Below are 10,141 nucleotides of genomic sequence, written 5' to 3' on the forward strand. Positions count from 1 at the left end.
TATCCAAACTGTAGTGAATAAACAGTGTCTTCTTCATTAAAATTTTTTCAATATAATCAGAACTGAGTGGAGACATATCAAAATTTTTGATTTGAAATGAATGATTCAGATAGCAAGTTTCTTAATGAAAATATGAACTTTATTTGTTATTAATAAAATGTTTTTATCACGTTTTTGTAAATTCATATTAAAGTTGTTTAAATGCAAAAATACATCAGCTAAGTTAGTCATCAGCAACATATACTCATTATTCTGTAAAAACATTGAGAATGGTGTTTGTTTATCCTGAAAAAATATTAATTCATCTTGCAATTCCAATAACCAGGTTAACACTTTTACCCACGATAACCATCTGACTTCTGAAATTTTTTCTTTTCACCCATTTCATCGCATAGGTTACCTAACATATTCTGTAATGATCGACTTTTAATAGAATTAGCCATTTTTACAAAGATAGTTGAGATTTTCCAGCATATTTTTTGTGACAAGAAGCATGTTTGTGAAAGAAGCAACGCATCTATACCACCTTTGCTATAAGACAGTCGTTCAATTTTTTTCATAAATCCACTGTTCTTCCTGTTATTGCATTATTGGCTTTTTTTCAAAATATGTTATTATCTTTAGCAGCTTCATTAAAAACATCAAAAATACTCTGTCCTGTTGCATGACCAGATATTGATTTGCAAAACAACATATTTTCTTTGATGGATCTGCCCCGATCGTATTCATATTTCACAAAACAATAAGAGCTGAGAAATGTTTGCTTTATGATCTGGATGTTTAGTTTCCAAGTGAGAGGACTTGAAAGCAAACAATGCTCTGTGGTTTTCCATCCAATGAGGTAAAACAATTTAAATAACTGTCATTGTACAATCTTGTATTTTTACCAATCAATTCACTGGATGTAGATGGCTCACTTCATTATTTTTTCACTAATTAATCCATTTTGCTTAAGCATCTAATTGAAAAAAAAACACTGTTACACTGTTTGACCATGTACTAAAAAAATCAAAACCTCAATTATTATTATTTTCAATGAAACTACACTTTTAAAACTTAAAGATACCAGAAACACACTTCGCATTCGAAACTAAACTGATGTTCTACAAACCCTTTTATACTGCTGAGAGCACAATGTGTTCAAATGTATTAGACATTGTATCAAATGTATTGCATGTTTGAACTTGTGCTCTCACAGCGAATATTGTGCTAGCAGACCAGATAAGTTCACCACATAAGATGGAACGTGTAAATTGCTCTTGTTTGTAGACTTTGTACATGCATGTTCATACCCATTACTATCAATGCAGCTAAGTAGTTTTAACCATGTGACATTGGGTTGTGGGGTCGTAAAATGTATATATTACTTTCATTTTATATTTTATATTTTTATTACTTTTTGAGGTGACAGAGTGATGCAGCCTTATGGAGGGATGTTCCCTTCTTTTTTGCTGGTTTAATTTAAGGAAAATTGAGTTACACAGTGCAGCAGAGAATATTCATTGTTTCCCAATACATATGGTACTTTTTTTTACATATGCAACTGGCATTTGCAGTCACAAGTTAATTCTATAAAAGACATTATTATATTTCACTGTCTTTTAGATCTGTCTTTTTATTGTTGTAGTTTATTATTTCAATTAAATAATAAAGACCATTAACTGTTGTTGCTTTAAGCCAAACATAATATTAATACCAAAGATTTAGTAGTACAAATTAATTGCTGTTTTGTAATTGGCGTAGTTTTTTCTTGGCTGTTAATATTAGTATTTTAGTTGTAATTTTGTCTTTGTATTTATTTTTAAGTTTTTATATAATTTCTATCCTTTTTGTATTTTTTATATATTTATTTTATTCATCAAATTATATAGGTGTAAAATTAAAGAAATTAGTGTTTTATTAAAAATTGAAAATTGTTTTATATCAACGTCTCAGGTATTTTTATGTAAAAAGATATGCAGCAAAACCTTTCAATAACTTAATTTCATTTGTTAAAAAAAAAAATGTTTTTTGATAATTCTATTAAATTATAAAAATATTCATATGAAGTCGTCTGTCTGGCTTGTGCCATTAAAAACATGGTCATTGTGTGTTTATTATTAAAACTACTTAGCTTGTGTAGAATGTTATTCTGTTATTTATTAACATTTTAATTTCTTAATTATGAGCAACATTTGACAAAAAGGAAAGACGATAAAGAATGATATATTTAGTAATTTTTTTAATTTTTTCAGGCCCCTTGCCTGGGGTAACCCAAACTAAGTATTTAGACTCTTCGTAAACAGTTGCTGCCTGTATTCAAGCAGAGTTTGGAATACAATGAACTGTACATATTTTCTTTAGAATTCTCTGCAATTGGTGAAACATGCAAAAACTTTAATGAACCCAGTAATTACTTAGTAATTTGAATACTAAATTCTACTTATCCCTTTATAGTAATAGAGGTATTTTTTTTTAATTTTGAAAAATAATTCATAATTGTTCATTTTCAATATTATGTTATTTAAATATAAATTCAAACTTTCTAAAAAAAAAAAAAACAGCAAAAAATAGAAAAAAGATAATTATTATTCATATGTTTACAGGCAAAATCTCTAACATACACAAATAGTTATTCCAAAATGATTAATATCAAAGTAATAAAATAAGGCAGTAAATAAAAAAAATTATAGATTGATTAGATTTCCACATCCAGGTTATTCAGCCACTCCCTTGCAGCCATTGAGATGATTCTGATTTCTACCCATTCATCTTTGAGGGCTCTACTTGGACATTTGTTCAGGATGTGTTCCATCATCTGTTCTCAGTTCCACAATCACATTTGGAGTCCTTGCAGAATTTGCCATCATTTTACCACTCTGACCATTTCCTCTTCCTTTTAATTTCCTTTTTGACCATTAATTCACCCATGCTTTTTTAGCTAAGGTCTAGATTCTGTTTTTTCCAGTCCTGTCACCATTTTCATATTCCATTGAAGTTTTCTGTTATGGGACCTATCACGGTTTTCTACTCTGGTTTTCTTTGACTTCAGTCTTTCTGGGGACCTCCATATCCGTATGTTTTGGTAATACCAGATTCATTTCATATTTTTTCCAGTCTTTGACCAGTGCTTCCTTTTGACATAGATGCGTGGACATGATGTTGGCTAGTAGAAGTGGCCAATCCACTGAGGTGGACTTGGTTGCTCCTGACATTATGCACATTATCCCACAGGGGAAGATCTGCCTTGTGATGATCTCAGTCACCACACCGCCCCTTCCATTCCTATGGACTTTACGTAAAACCCATCAACTAACAAAAGATATTTTTCAAACTCACCTAAACCGAATCAAAACTGATAAACCAGTAAAAATTTACAAATTGAATCATAACAAAATATTAAACTCAAACCCTCAAAAAATTTTTGTAACATTGCAATTGTGGCCTTTCCATACCGAAGCATCCAAAATTACCTAAGAATCAACCCACAAACATACCAAACAGCAACCGGGCACAATTGCTGAGTACGCCTACTCTGGCAGAAAAGCACCCAAACAGGTCCTAGCCACCCAGGCTACTATTCTACACTAAACACACTACAATTCTTTAGAGCACCAAAAACTTAAAAATTCTTCAACAATGCACCACTCATGTATAACTTTCCAGTAAGCCAACAGATCCAGACTCTAACCAATACCCTCAAGCTCCCAGACCACCTCTGCATGCCTAAACTTATATTTTGAGCAGACGTACAGCACATGATATGCATCATCTGATATTAAGCATCGAGAACACTGACCCGAGTCAGCCAAGCCAAATCGAGCCAGCCTGTTCCAAAATGGGCCATTTAGCGAAAAATGGGCTCAACTTAGTGAAGCTCTTAGCTATTGCTAACCAAGTTGTAATGCAGCACCTTCTCTGTGACCGAGATCTTGTTATACTGAGTTGCTAGGGCTGTGTCTTCTGCACACTGGATGTATGAGCTTCTGTTTCTGGCAGGTCTGACAAATATAGGTATAAAAGTAATGGAGAAAGTATAACCCTTAGTAGTATACCCTTAGGTAGACCATTATTCAACATCTGCATTCTATTTTCTTTCCTGTTTCTGAGCTATACATTGAATTTTCAATTGTTAATCCCATTGTTCAGTAGCTTGTTGAATAGGGTCTTACAGAGTATCACTTGAAGGAAATGAGTTGACATTCCTATCTGCTATTCTGTATCCTATGGAGAAGAGAGGTCAATAAAAATAAAAGTGGTGGCTATTTTATCATTTCTGTAGAATCTATGATCTGTGTGTGTTGTTGGAGCATTCACTTGGTGATCACAGCTCCTGGACCTTCAGAATTCAGCTTGCTGGTTTTTGTATGTAGTTACTGGTTTCCAGTATGTAGTTAAAAAGTTTCAGTATCCATTTTTTTTTTAGCATTTTTTCTTAAATGTTTTATGAATTCTGTGTGAATTCCAGCTGCTTTGCCTGGCTTGAGGTGAATGTGATAGCTGTGGTTAATTCTTTGCTACCAAATTGGCTGATTTTATTAATTCAGTTTGTTTCTTTTTTATGGCTTGACTATGCTCTTTATCCAGGTTTGAAATGTTTGACACTTATACGACTGGAAATTTTGCCTAGTCTATTTTTATTTGTTGTGTTTTCACCTTGTAATTTTTGAAGTAAGGTCTATGCTTGTTGGCTAGCTTTCTGGAAGTTCATCTTCTCCATTAACTGAGTCCGTTTCTGCCTTCTGTTGTTGTCCAATGCTGCTATGAGTCTGCTGCCTCTACATAGCCTGTTTTCCTGAAATCCTGGTATTTTTTCACATTCTTGTTTCACCCAGGAACATATTTTCTACATTAACCTCTAAGGATGTGTTTTTTGGCTATGCTTTTTACTTTACTAGTCCCACAAATTTTTACAATTTGGCTGAATTCATTGTATGCTGGTTTCAGGCTCTTGGTGAAGCCTTTCCAATCAGCTTTTCCAAAGTTTCGGTGGGGTTTGGATGAAGTTCACTTGGGGCACTCTGAACTGATTTCTATTACTGCAAGTCTAAGCTGACTCACGGGAAAGTTGTTCAAAATCCTACAGACAGTTTGGATTGATGGCCTCCTTCTTTATTCGATGTTACAATACACAAGTCTGGATCTGTGTCGCAAGTGAAATGTACTTTTCTGTTTGGGGTCATATATCAGAATAAAGTTTCTGCGCTTCCATTCATTCCTCCAGTTTTGTTTCCGAGTCCTTGTTTCAATATAGCCCAATTTGGTATTTTGACTGTTAAAATCACCAGCTATGATCGTAGGTCTATTTCTGAATTTGATTACTGTCGTTGGTTACTGTATGTACTTTCCATGGTTTGTACATGGAGACAGTCCCATTAATTTCTGCCAGGAAATTGGGTTTTCTTCAGACACACTTATGAAACTTTATTCTAGTCCTTTTTGGATGTGTGTTGCTATTCCATAATTTTGATGACATAGTACTGTTGTTTCAAAGCCCAGTATTTTAGCTGTCTTGAGCTAGCTGCTTTCTGTCAGTGACCTGCATTTCTTGAAGCAAGATGATATTTACTTTTTCCTCTCTTGGTAAGTGTTCTAGCGCTTCATTCTTTGCTCTAGTTATATGTTCTACATTAATTTAGAGTATTCAAATACTAATATTCTTCGTCAAATTCGCCTGAAAAGGGCTGTTTTGATTTCAGTTACCTTTCATCGATCCAAGTCTGTACAAGTTTTCAATGTTTAGATGTTGTCCAATTTGCAGGAGGTGCTTTCTGCACGGTTCACCAATGGTTCCTATATGCTTAACTGCTTATAAAATACTTATCCTAATTTTCACCTAAGAAGCGTTTGCAGAGTCCGCGTCAAGGATGGGAAGCACCCCAAAATGTGGTAATATAAAATTCCTAATAAACTAAAAACGAATAAAAGAAACTTTCTTTCATTTGGTGTCAATAAGTTTGCTGTGTACTTATATAAAATAAAGCTATTGGATTTGATATTGTGAAAAATTGCCTGTTAACTAATTCATAATCAAAAGTGTGGGCTTGAAAGCCTTAAGGATGTAATTTGATTTTTAAAAAACTCTACATCGCCACTTTCATGAATGCATAAAAATTATGTTTATTTTCCAGCTAGAGCATTTTATATAATACTATGAGGAGGCAAAATATTTAACTGGTTACATTTTGGTTGCATAATTTTTTTCCATTTATCAATCTTCTGATGTCCCCTGAGATCAATAAGATTACAAAAAAAATAAACACAGGTGTAGTCATAACCGTAGAATTTTATTTGGAAAGTTTTAAAAATAAAATACGTACATCAATGCTGTTAAATTTTCATGAAAACTAGACAAGGTAAGTAGTTCGTATTAGAACCCCATGATGTTTCTCTTAGAATCTTGTTTCTTTTTTTTGTTTAGGTCATTTGACTATTTTGATTTATTTTTTCATTCATCTTTAATCTATACTAATCTCTTAATGATGATTTATCTGTCACTAAATTAACTAATCCTGAGTGTCTTTAATGTGTGTTCCATTTAGTGACAAGTTATCAGTCATCAAATTGTAATTAAAATTTCCTACATGAATAGTCATAATTTTGTTCTTTTTTAAATAAAAATGTAATTACATAAATGAATTTATTAACAGCTAGATGGGGTACATATTTAGTTGACCGATAGCATTGTAAGTTAAGCATTAAAAGTTCTTTTGTAATTCACTAATGTGACTACCAAAAACCAAGTTAAATATAAATTTTATATGATATATATATATATATATATATATATATATGAGATGGTCTCATCCATAGCTACAGTGAATAAATATATACAACTGCCATTGTTATTTGTTACTAAATTTATTAAGCTTTGTTTCTTACTGTATACTGGATCTGTATCATCCCCTTTCATGTCAGTTACTGTTTTAAAAGCCACACTGCATACATTTATAAATTTTAAAGTTTCAGATAAGGTGGCCTTCCTGTTCTGACATAGCATATTATGAATTCTCTTTCCTGCAACAGTAGAACAAGTTTATATGCACTTAAGCTTTCCCATTCCTACTGTAGATCCAGTATTACATATGAAAAAAACATTAAAGCATAGTTCTGGATCTTTTCTCAGTTTTATTCTATATTTTTTTAATTTTATAATAGGCTTTTATATATGGATTTTTCTAACATCCATGTTTTGTCGTAATGTCTTTTTAAGATTCAATATAAATATTTCTTTCAGATTCCTAATTCCTTTTTACAAATTTGATTAAACACTATTAAAATTTTTCTATAAATATTTTCCTGATGTTTGAAATTTTGTTAAGGACAGGTTTTACTGCAATATAAAATTTTTTCTTATTTAATTATAAATTTTCTTCTATTTTTTTCTTTAAATTCCTAAATAGTGCCAAAATTTTGATTTTTAAGTCTTGTAACTATATATCTTGCTTTCATTGGTTTTATTAGTTTAGTAGTAACACAATAATTTATTGATCAATTTCTTAGAATATAAGTAATCGTAATTATTTTTTTTATTTTGATTAGCATCAAACTGCTGTGATATTCTTTATTATCCACTGATTAATTGCAAGATGCATTTAGCTATCTGAATGGAAACTTGCATCTGGTGATGTTTAATTTTCACTGTATTTCAGGAACCTGTTTATAAACATTGTTTTGGCCGTTGAGATTTTATTCTCTTTTATATTCCAAGAGCTACTCATCAAGATGTTCCAGATGTTGTAGAACTCATCAGATTGTAAGGAATACTTTTACCTACTTAACTGGGATATAGTTAATAATTATGCTTGATCAGAATATGTCGTAAACAATTGTAATATGATAAATGGTTGTGCACTGTTCTTCATGTTATTTTATATTTATTGGCTAAAACTACTGCCTTAAGCTGAGAAGATAAATATGATCGACTTATAGGTATGATCATTAAGAATTCAATGTTATTCATTCAAATTCTATCGATAAATTTACTAAAGTAAAATGCTTTATTATGATTTTAGCATGAACATTCCATTTAACTAGATTTTTTTAATGATTTGTGTAACTATAATCTTTGTAATTATTGAATCTAAAAATATTTCTCGGTGTCTCATTTAACTACTTGAGTTTATTTATTTGTAAATGAAAATATGTCAGTGTTGCCTTATGTTGATGTTAGTTTATTATTTTATTTTTTGTGAAGAAATTATCTGATTGTTTAGAATAGTATAGCGGTAACCGCTATTAAAAAGATCTGTGTGTGCATGCACATATCCCTTTGGCACAGACAGAAATTAAAAATTTTTGAAAATGTGTATCGGTAAACAGTTTCTTTTTGTATCGTATGTTTTGTTAATTGTTGTAAATAGCATAAATTAGTCATCATTATCATTATAATGGATCAAGCCCATCTTGTACACACACATCTTACCGCCTGCCTGAGTAGAAGTAATAATCGCATTCCATTCTAATTTCACATTCACAAATAGTATTATATTTGGAAGTAAATTCTTTTGTATTTAAAAGGTATAATATAATCATCTCTAATCAGTAGATTATTTTATTTATAACCAAGTATTACACTGTGATTTTAATACTCCAGTTTAGATGATGAATTGATTGTAATTAAGATTACTGTTGTCATTTGCATATTTATTTATAATCTTGTTTTTCTTTTATTAGATAAAATATAAAACAATCTTAAATATATATTTTTCTTTTCTTATTATAATTTGTACATTATACTTCATAGTCACTAATATTTGTCCTATAATTAAATACTGTATGCTAATTATTAAACCATTTTTACTGTGAATCGATGCAAATTTAGTTTTACGTATTTCTTAAAAGATGTATGTTGTGTTAATAATTTTTGTAACTTAATTTTTTATGATGTTGTCCGTCCTTTTGATACTTGATAATGTATTTTGTTAAAATTATATTATAAAATAGTTATTATTACTATTATTAATACAATAATGTTTAATATACTTTAAAAGTTTATACTAGTCAACCTTTACTGTTTTTAAAGTAATTCCTAATTTTATTCGAATATTTCTGTTTTTTTAATTAATTATGAAAATATCCAAAATTAATCAAGATTTTGAAAAATATTAGTGAATTTAATTTTGTTTAGATTTTTTTTATGGAAAATTTGTCTTTCATTAATATTTTTTTCTAAATTGTAATATGTATTATGTTATAATAATATTAAGCATACTGTCAAAAGTTTAGTCTGGTTTTTTATTTAGTGAAATTAGGCTTTTCTGTTCTCAAGCGTCAGTATTATTAACTAAAAACAATGTTGTACAGACTTGTGGAATGTTTTAGTTCTTTTTATTAAAATTTGACCTCGATTAAAGTTAATTAATGAATGAAATGCATTGTGATGCAAAAATTTATACCTGGAAATGTTCTCTGATATTGCCATTGGCCCATCATAGCATATTTAAGAAAAAATTGTATTTAATTTAATAATATGGTATTTATAATTTTTATTCATCATTTGTTTTTATTTTAATTGTAAAAATTGTTATATTCTTTATAATTTGTATAAATTGAAACCAGATGTTTAGTCTGTAAGTGATATTCTAGTTGTATTAAAAAAAAAAAAATTTTACAAATAAAATTTGATCATTAAAGGGTTTAGAATTCTTTTTTAGTAACATATTCGGTTTAGTAAAGAATGGTAGAAATTTATTGGAATGGAGTCTGAAATTGTTATTTTAAGGGCAGCGAGTCAGAAATTATTCAAAATTTGAGAATAGTTGGTGTATGATGAGATATTACGTGGTTATGTCGAATAAGCTATCAGAATGTATTTTTTAGAACTCCATTAACATGTTCGCTCCAATGTATCGAAGAAAGGTAAAGAGTTGTAATAACTGTGATCTGAAGGTATTTCAAATGCTGACATTCAATATAGTGTATGTATAATGGTGATAAATTTTATCCCAGTACAGTGTCCATAAGTGAATCAAAATGGTAAAAGACTTAGTAAAGATTTGATTCAGAATGGCTGACCACTTTACAATGATTTGGTATTGACTTTTGCGAGTGGAGTCCATTCCAGATTATTTCAGATACAGATATGGAATTAATGTCCATATTAAAAGCAATTTTTTGATAGTAACCGATCTGTCTTTAAAAATCATCGTACATATTCATT

The 10,141-nt window shown here is 30.1% G+C and overlaps 1 protein-coding gene across 3 annotated transcripts in view; it reads left to right on the forward strand.

The window, feature by feature from the left end:
• Positions 1–9,590, forward strand: part of Cep97 (centrosomal protein 97kDa) — a 67,845-nt gene extending 58,255 nt beyond the window's left edge. For all 3 annotated transcript variants that reach the window (XM_075378242.1, XM_075378244.1, XM_075378245.1), the window contains one exon: positions 7,632–9,590. The gene's annotated coding sequence lies outside the window, so the exon portion shown is untranslated. The remainder of the gene's footprint in view (positions 1–7,631) is intronic.
• The last annotated feature ends 551 nt before the right edge of the window (positions 9,591–10,141 follow it).

The sequence above is a fragment of the Lycorma delicatula genome, chromosome 11 (assembly GCF_047948215.1).
Source record: "Lycorma delicatula isolate Av1 chromosome 11, ASM4794821v1, whole genome shotgun sequence".
In the NCBI taxonomy this organism is placed as follows: domain Eukaryota; kingdom Metazoa; phylum Arthropoda; class Insecta; order Hemiptera; family Fulgoridae; genus Lycorma; species Lycorma delicatula.